This window comes from Zootoca vivipara, chromosome 8 (genome assembly GCF_965207765.1).
Source record: "Zootoca vivipara chromosome 8, rZooViv2.hap1.1, whole genome shotgun sequence".
Classification (NCBI taxonomy): domain Eukaryota; kingdom Metazoa; phylum Chordata; class Lepidosauria; order Squamata; family Lacertidae; genus Zootoca; species Zootoca vivipara.
The window spans coordinates 85,031,647-85,052,765 of NC_142591.1; the positions used below are offsets into that span (position 1 = coordinate 85,031,647).

The 21,119-nt window shown below is 47.6% G+C and overlaps 1 protein-coding gene across 2 annotated transcripts in view; it reads right to left on the reverse strand.

The window, feature by feature from the left end:
• Positions 1 to 21,119, reverse strand: part of ARHGAP39 (Rho GTPase activating protein 39) — a 187,340-nt gene that overhangs the window by 101,419 nt on the left and 64,802 nt on the right. The gene's annotated exons all lie outside the window — the stretch shown is intronic.

Here is a 21,119-nt window from a genome sequence, read left to right on the forward strand (position 1 = left end):
ATATTTTCTGTTTTACAATTTAAAGTACTCATTATTACATCCTTAAGATATCGATGACTTCCCTTCTTCTCTTTCGATGGTTCATTTCACATACAGTATCATAAATCCCTGCTTACAGAAACTATACCATTCAGTATCCCATTATTACATCCATCAAAACTCATTTACACTGTTGAATTTACCATACTTTTCCGTGTATCAGACGCCCCCTATTTGGGGGGGGGCTCAAAAATTTAGGAAATGGGAAAATGGGGAGAGGGGGAGATTCCCCAAAGTCATTGAGCTATTTTGGGGGGAATATTGCCCACAGTTCTTGAGCTTTTTAGGGGGAGGGGGCAGAGTTGTTGAGCTTGTTTAGGGGGAAATGCCAAAAAACCGCTCACCCGCCAGGCAGACAATGCCGCTCGCGCATGTCGACAAAGCAAGCAATCCTCTGTCCCATCGCCAAAAAAAGGAGCAAATCGCCCGCCCACTTGCCACACCGACAGCCTATCAACAATAGCCCTTGCAGCAGCCACCAATAATATCTCCAACTCGTGGCAGCAACCAATCTTATGGCCCCACAATGCTCTACCGATGTACAGGTCGACCCCAAATTTTGAACACGATTTTTGATTTTTAAAAAACACAGAAAACTATGGTATCTGAATGCTGCCAGCGTTTTCAGCTGTACACAGTTATTTCCCATATATTGAATAAACGTTTTCCAATCTTCTCTAAACGTATGTTCTTCTTGTTTTCTTATTCTATATGTTAAGTCTGCAAGCTGCACATATTTTGTCAACTTAAGTTGCTACTCTTCTTTAGTTGGGACCTCGCTCGTTTTCCATTTGGGGGCTACGGGCCACAGTAGTGGCATACAGAAATAACCTTTTCTGACACCTGGGGATTTCAGTCTGAATTATCCACAACAGAAAGGACTCTGGCTTTTTGGGGAAAATACTTTTAAACATTTTTTTTTCAATTCGTTATGGATCATTTCCCAATACTCTTTTGCCCTTTTAGAAGTCCACCACATATGGAAAAAGCATTCCCTTTACCTCTTTGCATCTCCAGCACTTATCTGATTCAGACCCAGAGATGCTTAACCCAGGAGTGGGGAATCTATGGCCCTCCAGATGTTGTTGGGGCTGCTATCGGCTCCAACCAGAACGTCCAATGGTGAGGGGTGGCAAGGAGGATGTTGAAAAGGGATCCTATCAGACTGTATTATGTTAACCAGGGTGGATTTGATTTAAATCAAATCAATTTAAATCACTAGTCAGTAAGACTTTATTTTAATCTCTTTTTTTTTTACAGAAAGACTCATTCTTGCTTGTATAATCTTAATATTTACAACCAGATGAAGATTTCACTTTTGGAATAATAAATTTTCAAAGTAGTTTTTACAGTTATATATATATAAAAGTACTGATATCGTTATACTATTAGAAATACATAGGCAGATAATTATGAAATTATTGTGAGGTTCAATAAGCTAACTGTTTATATTTGGGCAACTTTTCTGCTGTACTTTATTAGAAGGAGAAAAATAATCATTTCCTTAATAACAATTTAAACAATTTATTTAACTAAAACAATAACACTATAGCATATGCATCCACGTTTGTTAACTGATGTGGTTAAACAATTTAAAAAACAACAACTGAGACTGAGTTTTAAGAACACATGAAAAACTTAAAACAAATCCTTATTTCCTGATGAGTAGCCTTTGGACCATAATGTAACTTACATAGAAAACTGTATTTGGAAAGATTTTTTCCTCTTAAAGCATTTCATTTTGAAAATCTGATTTAAATTAAAAAAAACAACACCCCAATTTATTTATTTTTTTAATCCGCTATTTTACATTTTTTAAAAAATAATAATAAAAAAATCATTTATTTTTTATCCACCCTGATCTTAACTGACACAGCCAATTTGCTAATGTGCCTTGCATTATCTGTGGCATATTATTTAGAGTTGCTGTTGGCACCTGTCTGCAAATGTGACACTAGGAACATCAACCCCACCAGATGGGAGTCCTTTGCAGATGACCACAGTGCCTGGAGACAGGCAGGTTGTGCATCCACAGCAGTGACCAGAGGAGGAATGACCTCTAGGAGGAACGCAGAGAGAAGAAAGGCTTCGGTGCATTTGCAGTAGCCCCGCCGGACGCCTTCCTCTGCCCCAGCTGCAACAAAACATGTCTCTCCCATATCAGTCTCGACAGCCAGAGCAGGCGCTACAACCTCCCGACACCTTGACCTCACCCCAAAGGCACACTCCTGCCTTGTCTCCCGAGACAGACAGGTGCCAAGGACAGTGTTGAAGCAACTGATCCACGTGTCAAAAATCCTATGAGTTGCGTCAATATTACCGTACAGTATTGGCCTGAATAGAATTTTCCCGAATTCCGACCGCGAAAAGTCAAAGTGCGGCTTAAATTCGCGACCTTACAAAAATTGGCTTTTACGATATCGCTGCTGAAGCAGACATGCGGTAAAACAGAACGTGTGTGAGTGCCCGTGGAGTTTTAAGGGAGCTGTTTATATTTGGGTACTGTATTGTCTTTTTTTTTTCTCTTCCTTGAATTTTAAAGGTGTGGCTTATATTCGGGTGCGGCTCATATTCCGGCCAAAACGGTACTATCTGAAACTGCCTAGGCAGGAAACCAAGTCTCAGAGACGGGACTCACATTTTGTAGTTTGCTTGGTATTTCTCTTAGGGTACTTCACTGCATGGATGTTGTTCCATGTTTTGCATTTTTAAAGGGGGCGGGTGGACTAACAAGCTAACACCTGAACCTTCCAGATCCTATGACTCCTATAACAAGCAGGAGCCCCCCCCCACCAGCCCTGCTGCCCCCCACCACCACCTCCAAGCCTGTGATCCCTGCTGGGATCCAGGCGGCAATCCTGAAGCTGCTCTGCCAGGGGCACATTTTGCCTTCAGCTTCTCAGGATAATCCCTTCTTCGGAGCCCTGTCACATCCGGCTCCACATCTCCCCCCCCCCAACAATTCATGCATTGCAGTATGTGCCCCCGCCCCCCGGTTCCGCTCTAGCCAGTCCAAGCTCTCCCAAGCTGTGCTCAAAACAAGGTTTGATTCCAGTGCACACTGCCAGTCAGCAACCACCGTGCCAGGTCCACCACGCTTGACATTTGCAAGCGGGGGGGGGGGGGGAGATGGCTATGACGCCACTCCCATCTCCATGCAACACTGTCAGGCAAGAGCAGCTGCACAACGCATATGGCTGGCATTGCCCATATCCGATGCATGCTCCAGGTATGAAGGGTGCAGGTTCCGGAAGAGAAAGCTTAGCTCGGCCAATGCCCCTCTGGATCCTTCGCAAGGCGAAGGAGGCACTGCTCTCAAACTCCGTCTCAACTTACTTGCCTGCCTACGGAATCAAGAGCTACCTGCTTGATCTGAAATCGAGGCGATCATGAAACCATGATTTAAATATCACAGAGGGTTTGGATTGGGCCATTTGTTGAAATGAGCCATCCAAGTTTGTAATTCGTGCTTTGTTTTGTTTTCAAAGGAGCACGATGACTCGCTGGTGGTTGCTATAACAAAAACCTTTGTTTGCAACTAAACGGAGACTTTATGCTACCCAGGAGCACAATCTCCAGCCTCTGGCTAATGCAGCTCCCTTCCCTTCTGCACCACAGAGTTTGCATCTGTTTAGATAAGCAATTGCAAAGGGAAGAGTTTCTCTCCCGTTCCCTCAATAATATACATCAAGTGCCCAGAATTTGCAAGAAGCAGAGGTTGGTTTTTATTGGGTGGAACAGGTTCCCTTCCTAAACACACACATTGCATGGAAAGGAAATTCTCACACTGTCTAGATCTGCGTTCCCCAGCCTGGTGCTCTCCAAATGTTTTAGCTAGACATTACATCAGAATTTTCTTTCTTTTTTTAATTTTCTTTTTAAAAGGGCATGAGCTTTTACCCACTCGGGTTGATTGCAAGGGCTGTGTACAGTGGTACCCTGGTTCTCAAACTTAATCTGTTGTGGAAGCCCGTTCCAAAACCAAAGCGTTCCAAAGCCAAGGTGCACTTTCCCATAGAAAGTAATGCAAAATGGGTTAATCCGTTCCAGACTTTAAAAAACAACCCCTAAAACAGCAATTTAACATGACTTTTACTCTCCAACGAGACCATTGATCCATAAAATGAAAGCAGTAAACAATGTACTGCAGTCACACAATCCATCAATCAGTAGCTGAACTGGGTTCCACACAGTCACAAAAACAAAACAAAAAGAGCAGCAAAAATTCAAAATAAATACCGTAGCAAAAAAAGACAGACCTCAGCGTAACACTCAAAACGGAGCACATTTGGCTTCTGAAAAAAGTTTGCAAACCGGAACACTTACTTCCGGGTTTGCAGTGTTTGGCTTCCAAGTAGTTTGAGTACCAAGGCATTTGAGAACCAAGGTACCACTGTACATTATACCTTATAGAATTACATACACACACACACTGCAGTAAGATACAGTTATGGGTTTTAAGGCTGTGGGACCCTTGCCAGTCCTGAATCTATAGATAGCCGGGTGAGAGACACACCTGTGGCATATGTGCATCTCCTGGTCTCTGCCCCAAGGAAGCCACAAGGCCAGTTCAGCTTGGCCCCCGACCACAACCAGATCCTGTACGGAGCAAGGACCAGGAAGGGGAATCTGGCTCCAGCTCTAGCCCAAAGGTTCGGAAGAGATGAGCGCCACCACTGGAAAAGGCCTGGGACCCCCTTCCAGAAAGAGGGTGGGGTGGCCCCTCTTGCCAGTGTGGTGTAGTGGTTAAGAGCGGTAGACTCGTAATCTGGGGAACCGGGTTCGATTCCCCGCTCTTCCACATGCAGCTGCTGGGTGACCTTGGGCTAGTCACACTTCTCTGAAGTCTCTCAGCCCCACCCACCTCACAGAGTGTCTGTTGTGGGGGAGGAGGGGAAAGGAGATTGTTAGCCGCTTTGAGACTCCTTCGGGTAGTGATAAAGCGGGGTATCAAATCCAAACTCTTCTTCTTCTTCCCTTCAAGTCCCTCCTCAAAACCTCAAAGCTCCTCTGCAAAGTGTGGGGCTAAAAGCCCAAGTCCGCAGATCCGCACTGTATGTTTAAAGCATATCCAGTGCACATTTAAAGCACGAGACTCCCCCCCCAAAAAAAAGAATCACGGGAACTGTAGTTTCCACTCACAGCTACCATTTCCAGCACCTTAACAAACTACAGTTCCCAGGGTTCTTTGGGGAAAAGTCATGTGCTTTAATTGTGGGTTTAATATGCTTTAAAAGTATGGTGAAACTAATTTCATTTTCAGCAATAGTCAGCTGGTGACCTGTCCGAAATTTTCATGCTATTTTTATGGTATGTATATATAATTATTGAAATTGTGGTACACATGTTGTAATGGTCGGTGGCTCTCACTTGCCTGTCCCAGCCAATCTCCTGGCTTGAGCAGCTTGTGGGAAACACACAACTCGGCACTTCTCTTGTGAGCCGTAGTCAAAACAATTTCCCGGTAGTTCGCTGCCACCACCCTTTCTCACTTGCACCTGGCCAGAGAGCCCAAAAGGGAAAGCTCCTCCGCCTTGTTACAAGGTTGCAAGCCTCTGACTACTCTTAATAAAGCAGGCAGAAATTCAACTGGTTTGGTTTCTTTACTCAAACCCAGGCACACTCACTTGTGCAGCCCAACACTCAGTATGCGACCAAAGGGTCAAGGGACCGGACTAGTTGCCCCACCCTGAACAATACTCAAGGTCCAAACCAAAATATACCTTTTCAAGGCTTTATTAAAAAGTGTAAAACATACAACTTAAAAATTAGCAGTGCACATTTCTTGTGAGGTTACAGAGATCGCAAATAATAAACATAAGCATACAAATTGCTCTAACTAAAGAATACATACGGTTACACAGATAAATCTTGTTGCAAAGCTTTCAGAAGGCGCAGCCCGCAGGCCCCCCTTCTCTTCTCACAGCTTCATACTCACAGAAGCTCTGGCAAAATTGCAAGTGGCAAAATGCAAAGTTCTAATGCTAGAACTCCCAAGTTATGGGGAAAGGGTCAGGTGGGGTTCCGTTTTCCCACCAATGGAAATGAGGCTCCAATTAGCAGTTTACCAATGATTTCAGGTGTAGCCCATTTGTCTTCACCTGTCTTACTTCACACTCTGATCTAATACTAGCAGATAGTAAGACAGTTCTCTCATTCCCTCCCAACTCATCAGGGTCAAGCCGACCCCAGGTGGACAGGATAGAGTGATTAAACCCCCTCCCATCCGTACCATAAGGAAATAGGGAACACCGGTGTTTCTTCTTCAGCCAAAGGCAATTACCACATTCCTTTGCAGGCAGCTAATTGGGGCTAGCAGAGAGGGACTTAGCAAGTTTTGTTAAAGGCCCAGCCTGCTCTTGCTGTCTCTCCCAGCATCCATTGCTCTTGACCAAGGATTCAGAGTTGTTCATACTATAACTCCCATGCCATATCCATGACACATGTAAAAAAATTTTTGAAAAAATCCATAAACTGCTGGAAGACTTGGGGGCAATTCAGCTTGTATGAAAGACTGAAAGTTTGCATAGGAAGAAAGCAGACAGAGAGGTGAACCTCCATACTTCCTGGACCATCTTTCTTCCTTTGTTGTTTTTTTCCATTATTATTGATTTTGTTTAAAAGTGCAAATGTAACAAAAAGAAATGAAAGGAAGATTCAAAAGTGTAGACCACAGAGTGTCACAGCCTGTAAGGACAAAAGTACAGCACAGTTCCAAAAGGATAATAAAGCATTGACTCATACAAATATTCCCTTTGCAACTAACAAAGATGTGTAAAAATAGAAGTCTTCTCCACCTGTGAGTTTCATCATTATTGAGGATAATGGTTCTATGAAGTCTTCGATGAGCCTGACACCTGCATATACTTGTGGCACTCAGCAACTATTGTACATGCCTCAATATTTGTATAAGAAATAAAATCATGCCGTGTTGGGGGAGGGGAAAACCTGGTTATTTGAGCTCTTTCGATTTATAAGGTAAAATTTCAAGAAGAGCAATCTGCTAAACCCTAGAATACACGGATCCAAAATCCCTGGTCTGCCTTTGTGCTGACCTTCCCTCAAGTGCTAGACTGGTGTTCTCAGGGTTGAGGACGTCACTTCTTATTTCCCTCTTCATCCCACCTTGGGAGGTGAGACATCTCTCCTTTGCCTCTCTCCTGCAGAGATGAAAGAGCAAGAATGGCTCATTGCATCTCCGCCTCAAGCTGCCCAGAACTGGGTTCTTTCGTATCCAACTTATATGTCCTATAATAAACTTAGCTTTCTCGTTTTCCATACTCAAAAGTCTCAGTGCGATTGCATCCAAGGGCAAAACGTGCTCCTCCAAGCGGGAATTTCAATGCGCAGCTTGAGCTTCCGGCCAATGCATTCCAGCTCCGAATGCCAATGTCAATTCCATCCAGACACATTCTCTCCCCGTGACTTTTGCATCCATGCTTCCTTCCCAACCTCAGCCCTTGGTCAAAATTTAGACTGAAAATGGCTCAGAACAAGTTGGGCCATCAAGCTCAGCAGGTGGGTTAGTGGGGACCTTCTTCAGTCCAAAGACCACATCCTATCAGAGACAACCTTCCCGCTGGGGCGGGGGGAGCATGTTCTAAATTAGCTGGGTGCCAGGTGCGTTTGGAAACCAGCAACCGGCCTTTTAGGAGGAAGTGAAGATGTCTGGTCGCAAGGTTTGGCACCTAATATCTCCATCTGGCTGGCTGGCATGCCCATGGTGCCACGCTACTCAGCTGGTCTGCAGGGCAGCGCAGCAGGTGATTCACACAGCAGCCTGGCAACGAAAGACACACATGCTTCGCAATCTTCTTTTTTTTAATGTACCCAGACATATCGTCGTGGCAACCATGACCTAGATTTAAGGTGCCACCTGGCTCCTAGATTTTATATCTCAGTTTCTAACACGGCCGTGCAACTGTCAGAGGTGTAAACACACACACACACACACACACACACACACACACACACACAGGCAAGCAAGGGGCATTATGACAGCTTCAAAGGCACCTTCTAGCCAAATAAAAGCACTTGAGGGTGGAAATGTGTGTGGCCACAGGAGGGGAGGGATGAAGGGAGACCCACTGGCCAGACAGAGTGGCTTGGAGGGCCACAATTGGTCCCCCAACAGAAGGCTCCCCATCCTCAAAAATCTAAAGAAAACCAGAGGCTTATGCCAGGCTAAACCATCCTTCAAAGCAAAATCCACATCTTTGTTTCATCCAAAAAGAAAGAAAGAAATCCAAAGCACATTCCGAAGAGCTACTTTCACGATCAAGCCTATTTTGCCCTTTTTTGCACCAAGCTGCCAAACTCTGCCTTCTCAGTATCTTCAGGGACAGTGTGAGAAGATCCCTTTTGATCAATGGTCTTGCATTTGTGACGCTCAGGCGACTGAGAGCATTTGTCATGACCCGTTCTATTCCGATATATATTCATTATGCAGTAAGGAGAACCTTCACCCTGCCAATTCTGGCAACAACTTAGATGGAAAGTGCATCGCCCGCTTTCCACGACTCCTTTCAATTTACTAAACATTATTGGTGGGTCTCCGTACAGCTCAGACGCCTTGCTCTAGGAACGCAACCCGGTCAACGGGCAAGGTGCATTCGCTCTGGCTGTTTGCTTTAGCGTAACTGGCTGTGACAGGGAGGAAGGGGGAACCTCCGCCCAGCGGCATATCAAAGCCCAGCGTGCATCTGACTCAAGCCGCCAGCTTCAAGGGGGTCAAATATTTCCATGGCTGTGAAGCCAAGTAAGGGCAGTTCCTGGAGGACACAGAGACACCCGCCCTGCTTTTCACTGGGGGTGCAGCGGGGTAGCAGTGGAGGAACGAACCTTCCTACGAAGGCAAGCTTTTGCTTTGGGAATTCTGTCAAGTGTTTAGAGCAACAGGGAAGGAGGAAAATGAAAGCCTTAAACCCGAATGGCTTTTTTCCCCTCCCTCTCTTCCTTCTTTGTCCTTCTATTGATTATGGACAGCATGCTGAGCTGATTGCCTTTGATGGTGAAAACTAAAAAGCAGAGAAAGCAGCCAGGCTGTCTTGGGGAGCTGAAAGACCGGGGGGGGGGGGGGGGGAGAGTGCAGAGGGGGTGCGATTTTCTTTTGGATCCCTGCTCAAAAAACACTCTGAAAAAATGTTGCGCACTGCTGCTCCGGGAAGGCAGCGTCTTGCTTCTATGATGGATCAAGGGCAAGGCAGCAGGCATTTAAGCCATGTCCAAATTACACACACCCCATAACCACTGCTAGCTTTCCGCAAGCAGGGATCTTAGTATGAAGGCATTCACAACCGCCAGCGATGTCAGTGCCTGTGTATGCCCCCCCACCTCAACACAAGAACACCCCCCCCCAAAAAAAAACAAAGGTGCAAGCCAACTGCTATATTCTCTGTAGGGGGGGAAGCAGTTCTCCCAACAGCTGCACACACGTTGGGGAAACTACATAAATTGAAACACTGGGGGTTATTGGGGATGTTTCTGCTTTTGTTTTGATTATGCATTTTGTGTTTTTATATTGTGATTTTTATCTTGTGAACTGCCCTAACACCCGCAGGTATAGGGTGGTATCCAAATTATTATTATAATAATTATTTGATTGTGGGGACCATAGCCTAGGTTTAAGGTGCAATTTGGCGATTAGCTTAGATATCTGAGTTTCTAACACGGCCTACATGTGGGAAAAGCCAAGGGCTTGCAAGTGAAGTTGGGAGGGGTACCAAACGGCAGATCATTGAGGAGGGCAGGATGAAGATGGTCTGGGGAAAGGAATTCCAGGAAGGGGACTAAGAGGAGGCCTCCCTGCGCTTGATTCAAATAGAAGAGGATTGCTATTCAAGGCATAGAGATCTGCACCAGGGATGAAAGGTGAAGTGAGCAAAGGAGGGGGAGAAACAGGTGAACCCATCTCCCTTCCCCAACCAAGTCTGATTAGGTCATTCCAATAAACTCCACACAGATCCACTTGCCAAGGTCAGCGGGGAGCCGCAGCTGCTACGGAGGAAGCCACGTGGCACCGGGCCACGCAGCAGCAGCATCGCACAGAGCATGCAAGCAGCTTCTGCTGTGGCAGCTGCACCGGCCCGCCAGCTGCCTCAGGGTGCTGCTGGTGCAGATCTAGAGGGCTCTATGGCAGGCTTCAGTAAGCTGGCACCCTGCAGGTGTTATTGAGGCTGCAATTCCCTATGGCTGTGCTGGCCGGAGCCGCAGAGAGCAGCAGATCAAAGAACACCCAGAGGGTGCCAGGTTGGCAAATTCCAGAGCTTTCTGTATTAACATAAAGCAACACCCTGCTGAATGAGGGTCTTTCTATAACAACAAAGGAAGCTGCCTTGCGGGAGGTCAGAGTATTTGTCCATTTAAGACAGGGGTAGGCAACCTAAGGCCCGGGGGCCGGATGCGGCCCAATCGCCTTCTAAATCCAGCCCGTGGATGGTCCGGTAATCAGTAGAATGTGTCCGTTTATTTAAAATGCATCTCTGGGTTATTTGTGCGGCATAGGAATTCGTCCATATATTTTTTTTTCCAAAATATAGTCCGGCCCCCCTCAAGGTCTATGGGAAGGTGGACCAGCCCACAGCTGAAAAAAGGTTGCTGAGCCCTGATCTAAAAGCAAAAGAAGCGCCGTCTGGATCTGGCCAATGGCCCATCTAGCCAAAGCACCCTGTTCTCGCAGTGACCGGCCAGATGCCCTGAAGGGAAACCCAGAAGCAGGATTAGGGCACAAGAGCACATTCTCCTCCTTTCTTAAAATCTACCTACCTACCTGTTTGTTTATTTACTTCCATTAGTGAATCACTTCCCATAAAACATCTCAAAGCAATTTCGCAATAAAAGCATTTCAGCAATAGAAGCCACTGCAGCTACATATGTAAAAACAATTACAATGATTTAAAAGCAAACACACACTGGCTTTTGAAAAATTGAAACCATCTGTTCCGCACAAACGTGCATCCTCCCCCATGTGTGCAACACCATGTGCCAGCCTAGGCTTCCCTGCTACGCACATTTTGACCTGACTCCAGAGGCAGGGAGCTGCTAGCTGCCCCCCTCCCAGGCTGAAAGTGAACCCACAACTCTTAAGAGTTCCACTTGCTCAAGAGTCGGGGTGAAGTGAGGGGCTGGTGGTGCCTTAAATGTTTAAGGTGGAACAGGCCAAATGTGGCTCTACAACGGCTGGGCAAACTCTACACTCCAGGGGCCGTCTGGATACAAAATGTGCCCCTGAGCTTCTTGCAGGCTGGGTCGTGTTTCCATACAGTAGCCCGCTAGATGCACACGGAAGGCTGACAAGAAGGTCTAGATGACAAGGGTGGTCCAGGCTCCACAGGGATGCCCACCACCAAGAAGGGGTGGTGATCTAAGGAAGAGGCGTTCATAAGTTTCCAGTTCCCTTGGCAGGGAGGAAGGCAGGACAGTGAAGTGAAAGTCAGCACCTTGGAGGGGAATCAAGGTGCTGGGTTCAGGACCACGGACAGCACTCCTGCAGCAGAGGCCAAACATCCATGTTGTCTCAGCAAAGTGCCAGAGCAACCAGGTGAGTTTTACAGTGGTACCTCGGTTTACAAACACAATTGGTTCCGGAAGTCTGTACTTAACCTGAAGCGTACTTAACCTGAAGCGAACTTTCCCGTTGAAAGTAATGGAAAGTGGATTAATCTGTTCTAGACGGGTCCACGGAGTACTCAACCTGAAGCGTACTTAACCTGAGGTATGAGTGTAATTGGTTCCGGAAGTCCGTACTTAACCTGAAGCATACTTTCCCATTGAAAGTAATGGAAAGTGGATTAATCCGTTCCAGACAGGTCCGCGGAGTACTTAAACTGAAAATACTCAAACCGAGGCGTACTTAAACCGAGGTATGACTGTATAGGAAGGACACTGAGCCACTTGCTGGAGGTCCCACCCACCTGAGTGCTGCCAGTTGAAGGGCCTTTTGGTGTAATGGGGTCTCAAGCTGCAGGAATCTCTGCTCAGGACTCTCTTGAGTCTGTGGACTGGCCAGCCCACTCCAGTGGCTGAGGTATCTCTTCAGGGCTAAGGGGAGGGAGTCTGCTGCCCGTAGCTCCACACAGGATGGACCAGGGAGTAGCAGCTCCATCTTCATCTCAGAGGACAATGCCTCCAAGGTGTCCTAGGCTGGGGGCATGACAAAGAACTCTTCCTCAAAGGGAGAGGTAAAGAGCAGGGCAGGGCGATATATTGATATATCATCCAAAACCACATTGTGATAATGGTTTCATAATATCTGAGCTGGCGATGTATCACGAATCACATTGTGTGTAAGGGCTAGGAGATATCTGGCTTTCAACATCGAGATAACTCACCAGCTGAACACTGCAATGTTATCACCAGCTAGCACACAATATCACCAGCTAAACATTGCAACACCACCAGCTAAACCTCACAATATCACCAGCTAAACATTGCAATCTGCCACAATGTCTGAAATAAGGATGGAACTATACAGAGGCGAACAGGACAATGTCCTGGCAACTACTTAGGGGTCTAAAATGAATAAATGGCATTATTATCAATCATCACACACTCAGTTTAATCAGCATGCAACCTAAAATGGATCCCAACAGGACTTTTGGTTTTGGGCTCAGCTACCAAATGGTGGTATTCAGGACAAACCAAAGTACAACGATGAGTCATAGTGAATACAATTAATCTGGGACTTCCAGACTGCCTGTGGGTATGCTAGGAGGCAGAAGCAGCAGTGGCAGAAACAGCTTGCCATGACTGCGGTACGTGTCGGCACTGGCGGTGACAACCTGCAAGGCCTGGCGGTGGCGGCACAATCAGTGGTGGCCTGCGAACCCTCATGGCGGCGACGGGAGGGGGTAGCAGAAGCAGCAGAAGCCTGCAAGGCCTTGTGGCGGCAGCGGAACAAGCAGTGGCAGCTTACAAGGCTTCACATTGGCGACAGGGACTGACGGCAGTGGCAGCAGACTGTAAGGCCTCGTGGCAATGACGGGAGATGGCAGCCATAGCAGTGGCAGCCTGCGAGGCCTTGTGGTGACACAAGCTGTGGCGGCAGCCTGCAAGTCCTCCTGTCGGTAGTGGGAGGCGGTGGCAAAAGCTGGGGCTACCTGCCTCAGTGAGGCCTTGCAGGCCACCTCTGTTTCTGCCACCATCTCCTGCTGCCCCTGCAAGGCCTTGCAGGCCGCCACTACTGCCACCGCCATGACAAGGCCTTGCAGGCTGCCGCCGCTCCTACCGCCGCCACCCACTGCTGTGACGAGGCTTCGCAGGCTGCTGATTATTGTGCCACTGCTGCCAGGCTGCCACTGCTCTCCCCCCCCCACCGTTGTTGATTCTGCCACCGCCAGGCTGCCGCTGCCTCCTAGTAGGGCTGCTGGCAGTCCCAGATTATTTGTAATAATCATCACCAGTAGTGATGTATGGAAGTGAGAGCTGGACCATAAAGAAGGCTGATCGCTGAAGAATTGATGCTTTTGAATTATGGTGCTGGAGGAGACTCTTGAGAGTCCCATGGACTGCAAGAAGATCAAACCTATCCATTCTGAAGGAAATCAGCCCTGAGTGCTCCCTGGAAGGACAGATTGTGAAGCTGAGGCTCCAATACTTTGGCCACCTCATGAGAAGAGAAGACTCCCTTTAAAAGACCCTGATGTTGGGAAAGATGGACGGCACAAGGAGAAGGGGACGACAGAGGACAAGATGGCTGGACAGTGTTCTTGAAGCTACGAACATGAGTTTGACCAAACTGCGGGAGGCAGTGGAAGACAGGAGTGCCTGGCGTGCTATGGTCCATGGGGTCACGAAGAGTCGAACACGACTAAACAACTAAACAACAACAACAACAATCATAATTGTACTTTGAATTGTCCAAATCCCCAAGCCCCAAACCCAAAGTCTCATTTGGATGCATTTTGGCATCCCTGCTGCTGAAAGGTACCACGAGGTGATTGATAATATCATTATTTATCCGTTTTGGACCATTAAGTAGTACCAGTTGCCAAGATGTTGCCCCGTTTGCCTCTGTGTAGTTCCTTATTTCAGATGTCGTGATATATCATGATGTTTAGCCTGCGATATAGCGCGATCTTGAAAACCAGTTATCACCCAGCCCTGGTCAAGAGCGAAACCCTCAAGGCCTTCGGTACTTGCTAGCCTTGTTGGAAGGAACTAAAAGGGCAAACCCCGCCATGACCCCAGCCAGACACCCCCAAGTCAAAACCTCTCTTCTATTTTAAGCATTGCTCATGAAAAAGATAAGAAGAGCCGACAGGATCAGGCCAATGGCCCACCTAGTCCAGCATCCTATTCTCACAGAGGGCAAGCAGATGCCTCCTGTGGGGAAACCTGCAAGCAGGATTCAAGTTCGAGAGCCCTCTCCTCTCCTGTGGCTTCCAGCACCTGACATTCAGAAGCAAATGTGGAGGCGGAGCATAGCCATTATGCAAAGAAACTGGGAGAGGGGGTGAGACAGCCCTTCAAACTGCTTATATTTTGAACTTGAGGAGAAAAGCAATGCATAAAGGAACAAGCCAGAAACGGATCGCATAATTCACCGGGCTGTCAGCAACAATAAGCTATGCCATGGGAACGTGATCTGCTCCCGCTTCCTCTGCACAGAATAAGACAGGCCTAGGAATACAGCAGGAGAAACAGGAGGGCCGGCTGTGTTTCGTTGCTGTAGAAACAGCCTTGTGGCAGGCAGGCAGGCAGGCAGGCAGGCAGGCATGCCTCTGGGATCTGGGAGGGCTCTCAGCATCAGAGGCCCTGCAGAGTCACCTCTCGAGTCACCGCAGCCAAAAGCAAACTCCCTGCGCCCGATTTAATTGTCACGCCATCGGTTGCCAGGCAGGGATGCGTCTCCCTGGAAACAACCCTGTTTGCTGCTGATCCCCTATTATCTCAAGAAGCCTTTCAATCTTCCCACACACAAAAATATAGATATACCTTCACACGCATTTATCTCTTAGAGTGGCGAGCAGGGAGAACGTGGTGGTTGGTGGTGTAAACATTGACAGTTGGGGACTCCCAACAGCCAGTTTTTACTTCTAAATTCCTGTACGCCTGGGCCAGTCTCCTCCACTGAGCCTTGGTTTCATACATCACCACCTTTCCAAAAATGAAATTGCCCAAGACAACATAGAAAGACAGGAAGCTGCCTTATTTAGACCAGCTGGCTCAGTATTGCCCACTCTGGCTGGCAGTGGCTCTCCAGGATTTCAAGAAGTGTTTTTCTCCCAGCTCAACCTGGAGATGTCATCGAGGAATTGAACCTGGGACCTACTGAGTTAGGGTTATCCCAAGATCTGGACTCCAAAAGCCAAGGAGCTGAGCCACGGAAGGAAATCGAAACCTAAGCCACAGGCTGCAAACAAAACACTGGTGGAACCAAAAGTTAAAAGGCGTTCCAAAGTCAAAATGGCCCCCTTCTTATTGTGTGGACAGTTCAACGCACATTCATTTCCAATGGGAATGGCTTCCGTGTCATTTTAAAAGCAGGTAAAACATGCAGGCAAAGCAGATGTTCTGCCGCTGAGCTAATGCGCCTTCCCCATTTTCTTTAGGAAAGAAAACCCAAAGAGGGGAAAAAAACAAAGCAAAACAAAACACACAGCCCAATGAAGACAGAGAATGTTCAGTAGCCACAAAATTATATTCTACTCACAAAAAGATTAAAGTGTTTTGAAAACTGAAGTATGGTACTAAAATTTTTATTGTCAACGCAAAAATAAAAAATGTATTGGCAATTTCCGCTAAAAATGTGATATTAACAATGTGTCACTGATGTGAATTGCGTATTAATTCATGCTTATCAAAATAAGAAATGAAAAGTGTAGCCGACGCCCGCCCCCCCAATTGGCGACTAGACATTCTGTTTTGGCGCCCGCAACCCGGGTCCCAGGAGCCATTTGGCTCCTGGCTTTCCTATCCCAATTTCTAACACTGCTTTCAATGACCCCCTCAGAACATGCCAGTCCCTTCACTCCTGTTGAAGCCACAACACCACACAGATGGCGTTTTGATGACTCCGCAACACACAAAGACCTGTTCGCATTATAGGCACCTTCGAGGCCCTTAACCCGAGACGTACCCAAGTCGTCTTGAGCCGAGATCATTACATAACTCGTAATCTTCCTCAGCAGCACAAGCCCTAGCAACCTTCAGCTGGCATTGCAAGGCAGCCCGTCAAATCCCGTCACCATCAAAGGGTGTGTGTGGGGGTGCCTCTGTGCAGAATTAACACAGCCTAGGAAGGCGCTGGCTGGCGATAAAGGAGAGATGCAGCTCCTGGTCGTTGGTTTGCAAAGAGAGGAGACGACAGACATCACAGAATCATATAATTGTAGAGCTGGGAGGGATCCCAAGGGTTATCTAGTCCACAGGAACCACAGCTAAGGGATCTGTGACACCCCACCTCTGATTGAGTCCACCACCTTCCGAAGGAGTCCGTTCCACCATGCAACGGCTCTCAGGTTCACAAAGTTCTTCCTGATGTTTTGTTGGAATCTCCTTTCCTGTCATCCTTTGGTTTGGGTCCTGCTCTCTGGAGCAGCAGAAAAGAAGCTTTCTCCATAAGCTCAAACACTATGCAACCATGATCTCCATGTTTCCTGGGTGTGTGACTTCCTGGGAACCGGCCAATCAATGACTTTGCCCTGGTTTCCGGACAGTTCGATTTCATTGGCTGGCCACTGCAGGAAACAGGGCTAGCAGACACTTCATCAGGGCTCGTTCTCTGCCACAGCTCAGTGGTAAAGTCTCTGCTTTGCATACAGAAGGTCTCAGGTTCGACCCCCGTCAGGTAGGGTTGGAATTTCCCCCTACCATGGGAGAGCTGCTACCAGTCAGTGTCGACAACTCTGAGCTTGGTGGGTTAATGTTCTGACTCAGGCTAAGGCACCATCACACGTCCCCAATGCTGTGGCTATCAGAGATGGCAGAGAAGCCTCCAAGGCCCTATGAGAACGACCTGCGCTATGCGCTCCTGCTATTCGCACTCCTGATCCTGCATTGCAGGGGGTTGGACTGGATGACCTTTGGTGGCCCCTTCCAGCTCTACGACTCTTTTATTCAACTGACCGACCCTTGCTCCACCCCAGCCACACTTTGAAACTTGCACTGTCCTGTTCAGAGGTGGGCGTCCGGGAACAGCCATTTCAAAAAGCCAAACAAACAAAGGGAAATAAATTATAGTAAAGGGGGGGACATACCTCTAGAAAAAGCTTTCTACAGAGTCCAAGGACAGAAAGGCCTGCCCCCACCGAGTGCCACTATTCATGGGCTCTCCTCTTCTTCCCAACCAAAAGCTAAGTTCCCACTAACTACACATCTGCAGGGCTCATCCTGCTGCTTTGAATTACGGCCAATTAGTTTACAAGGTCTGAGAGCAACAAGAGGATTAAGTGACATAAGCAGGGAAATTGCTAGAAGATGTTGGGGAAAGCCTTCAACCATCCGCAGGTATTTTTAGAGAGCAAATAAGAGGGGGGGGAGAAATTGCCAATGAATTAAATGCCGCCCCCTTCCTCTCCCCTGAAAGTTAGAAGACAAGGTGCATCCTTTGGCGCATTGGTAGTGTAGTGGTTTGGTAGCGTGGTCTAGTGGTTAGAGTGCCAGGCTGGGCCTTAGAGAGACCAGGGTTCGAATACCCACCCAGCCACAAAGCTCACTGGGGGAGCCTCTCTCAGCCTAGCCTACCTCACAGGATTGTTGTGGGGTTTATTAAATGAGAAACAGGGAACCTTGTTCCTGGCCCTTCCCTTTCTTCCCATTTTTGTTCCCAAGGTGAAATGAATTTCTAAGGTAGGAAGGCTGAACAGGGAGGCTTCCGTCTGCGTGGGCAATGGGTGTGATGGATAAAAATCCTGAGGAAGAGCCCAGGAGAGCAAGGGCTGGGTGCAAGGGTGCAGCTGGGAAGGAAAAGAGCAGGATGAGGCCTGGGCAAAGAGGTTAAGTTTAAGCAGAGGTGGGGGGCCTGTGGAAGCCATCCAGAGTGGCTGGGGCAACCCGGTCAGACAGGCGGGGGCACAAATAATAAAGTAATTATAATTAGTGTTCCCTTATATACCATTTGGGTTGCTGATATGTTTGGGGGTGAGAAGCTGTGATTCCTGCATTGCTGCGGATTGGACTAGATCAGGCATAGGCAAACTTGGCCCTCCAGATGTTTTGAGACTACAATTCCCATCATTCCTGACCACTGGTCCTGTTAGCTAAGGATGATGGGAGTTGTAGTCCCAAAACATCTGGAGGGCCAAGTTTGCCTATGCCTAGACTAGATGACTCTTGGGTTCCCTTCCAACCCTAAAGTTCTATGAATAGCAATAACAAAGCTGCCCAGTTCTCCTTCCCCCTCCTTCTTTCTGTCATGTTTTTATTTAATATGGAGCTAATCGCACAGGATCACGGTTTGGCCAGCCTTCAACTTGGGTGGCAACATTTTTCATTTTCTAAAAGAAAAAAAGAAGCATTTTTTTAAAAGCAGCTTTGTTAAAGACACCTGCCAAGAACAATAGTTAATTCGGGGGGGGGGGGGGGACAACAACAGAGCTAATAAGCTAACATGCAAGCAACCCAGGCGGAAAACCCACGGTGCAGCTGGAACAGGAGGAGATGCCAGTGGAGAAACCTTTCCAACCAGCAAGATGTGCACAGAGAGAGAGAGCTCTTTCCCCTTTCATGTCAATCACTTGTCCAGCCAGAGATCCCATCTCCCACTCGAGTCTGGCAGACTGTCTCCCCACCACGGCAAACCTGGCGGCAGTCCCAGTGCCACCTGCTCCCATAGAATCACAGAACTGTAGTTGGAAGGAATCCTGAGGGTCATAGAATCATAGAGTTGGAAGAGACCACAAGGGTCATCCAGTCCAACCCCCTGCCAAGCAGGAAACACCATCAAAGCATTCCTGACAGATGGCTGTCAAGCCTCTGCTTAAAGACCTCCAAAGAAGGAGACTCCACCACACTCCTTGGTAGCAAAGTCCACTGCCGAACAGCTCTTACTGTCAGGAAGTTCTTCCTAATGTTTAGGTGGAATCTTCTTTCTTGTAGTTTGAAATCCATTGCTCCGTGTCCGCTTCTCTGGAGCAGCAGAAAACAACCTTTCTCCCTCCTCTATATGACATCCTTTTATATATTTGAACATGGCTATCATATCACCCCTTAACCTTCTCTTCTCCAGGCTAAACATACCCAGCTCCCTAAGCCGTTCCTCATAAGGCATCGTTTCCAGGCCTTTGACCATTTTGGTTGCCCTCTTCTGGACACGTTCCAGCTTGTCAGTAGCCTTCTTGAACTGTGGTGCCCAGAACTGGACACAGTACTCCAGGTGAGGTCTGACCAGAGCAGAATACAGTGGTACTATTACTTCCCTTGATCTAGATGCTATACTCCTATTGATGCAGCCCAGAATTGCATTGGCTTTTTTAGCTGCTGCATCACACTGTTGACTCATGTCAAGTTTGTGGTCTACGAAGACTCCTAGATCCTTTTCACATGTACTGCTCTCAAGCCAGGTGTCTCCCATCCTGTATTTGTGCCTTTCAATTTTTTTGCCCAAGTGTAGTACTTTACATTTCACCTTGTTAAAATTCACCTTGTTTGCTTTGGGTCCTCTAGTCCAACCCCCTGCAGTGCAGGAAGCACAGCCAAAGCATCTCTGATAGATGGCCAGCCAACCTCTGCTCAAAAACCTCCAAGGAGGGAGAGGCCACCATGTTCCAAGGGAGTCCCTTCCATTGCCAAACAGCTTTTACCCTCAGAAAGTTCTCCCCGATGTTTAGCCATGTTCTTGTCACTTGAATGCACTGCTTTGGGTCCTGCATTCCACAGAACAAGCTTGCTCCATCTTCCATGTGACCACCCTTCAGCTATTTGAAGAGGAGACCAGCCCGTGACCTCAAGAGAGACAACGAGGCCAAGCAGGCAGAGAGGTCAGAGGCTGAAGAAATCTTGGAGCCATTCCAAGGACAAAGTCCATCACGCTGATCTCAAGAGGATGGAGGTCAGCCAAGGAACGGAAAGAGCCTTACACAAGGCTTTGAGCAAGAAGAACCTCCCAGCACCTAGGGCTGAGCCCTGATTCAAGGTCTTCTTGAGAAAGGGAAGTTCTGCAACAGATCTTATGGAACCTTAGAATCACAGAGTTGGAAAGGACCCCAAGGGGTCATCTAGTCCAACTCCTTGCAATGCAGGAATCTCAACTAAAGCATCCATGACAGATGGTCATCCAACCTCTGCTTAAAGACCTCCAAGGAAAGGAGAATCCACCACCTTCTATCCCACGGCCAAACAGCTCTTCCTGATGTTTATTTGGAATCTCCTTTTTTATAACTTGAAGCCAATGGTTTGAGTCCTACACTCCAGAGTAGGAGAAAACAAGATTGTTCCCTCTTCCATGCGACAGCTCTTGAGACATTTCAAGGTGGCTATCCTATCTCCTCTCGGTCATCTCTTTTCCAGGATAAACATACCCAGCTCCCTCAACCGTTCCTCATCAGGCTTGGTTTCTGGACCCTGGAACATCTTGGTTGCCCTCCTCTGCATAGCTTCCAGCTTCTCCATATATCCCCATATCCTTCTCAAACTGTGATGGCCAGAACTAGACCCCGGAATCCAGGTGGCGTCTGGCCAAGGAAGAATAGATTGTGTTTACTGAGAACAGCCCTTTCCAAGCCCTTTTCCTTTTGTGCCATGTCCTTTGGATCTTAAAGCGAAGTTGTCTGATGTTTGTACACAGCTCTGAGAGCTTAGGGTATGGTAAGCGTTCTTCGCCTGGGTTATCCGAATACTTCCAAGAGAATCAGTGAAACAGCTTACGGTCCCTGGGATGTTCTGGTTGCAGTCCAAAACATCTGGAGGGCACCTGCTTGGAGAAGGCTGGTCCAACACAACCGACACACACATAGAGAGAACATTTTATGAGGCTGTCTCGATGCACATTTCCTAAGCAGACCAAGGCTTAGAGCCAGCAATACCCATCACAGGGGAACAGAGAGCCAAAGAGCTCCCTGTTGATTGTTTCCAGACACTTTAAGAGCTAAAAAAAAAGCCAGCCAGCAGGATCTGGAGGAGATTTCATTCCCATTATGGGG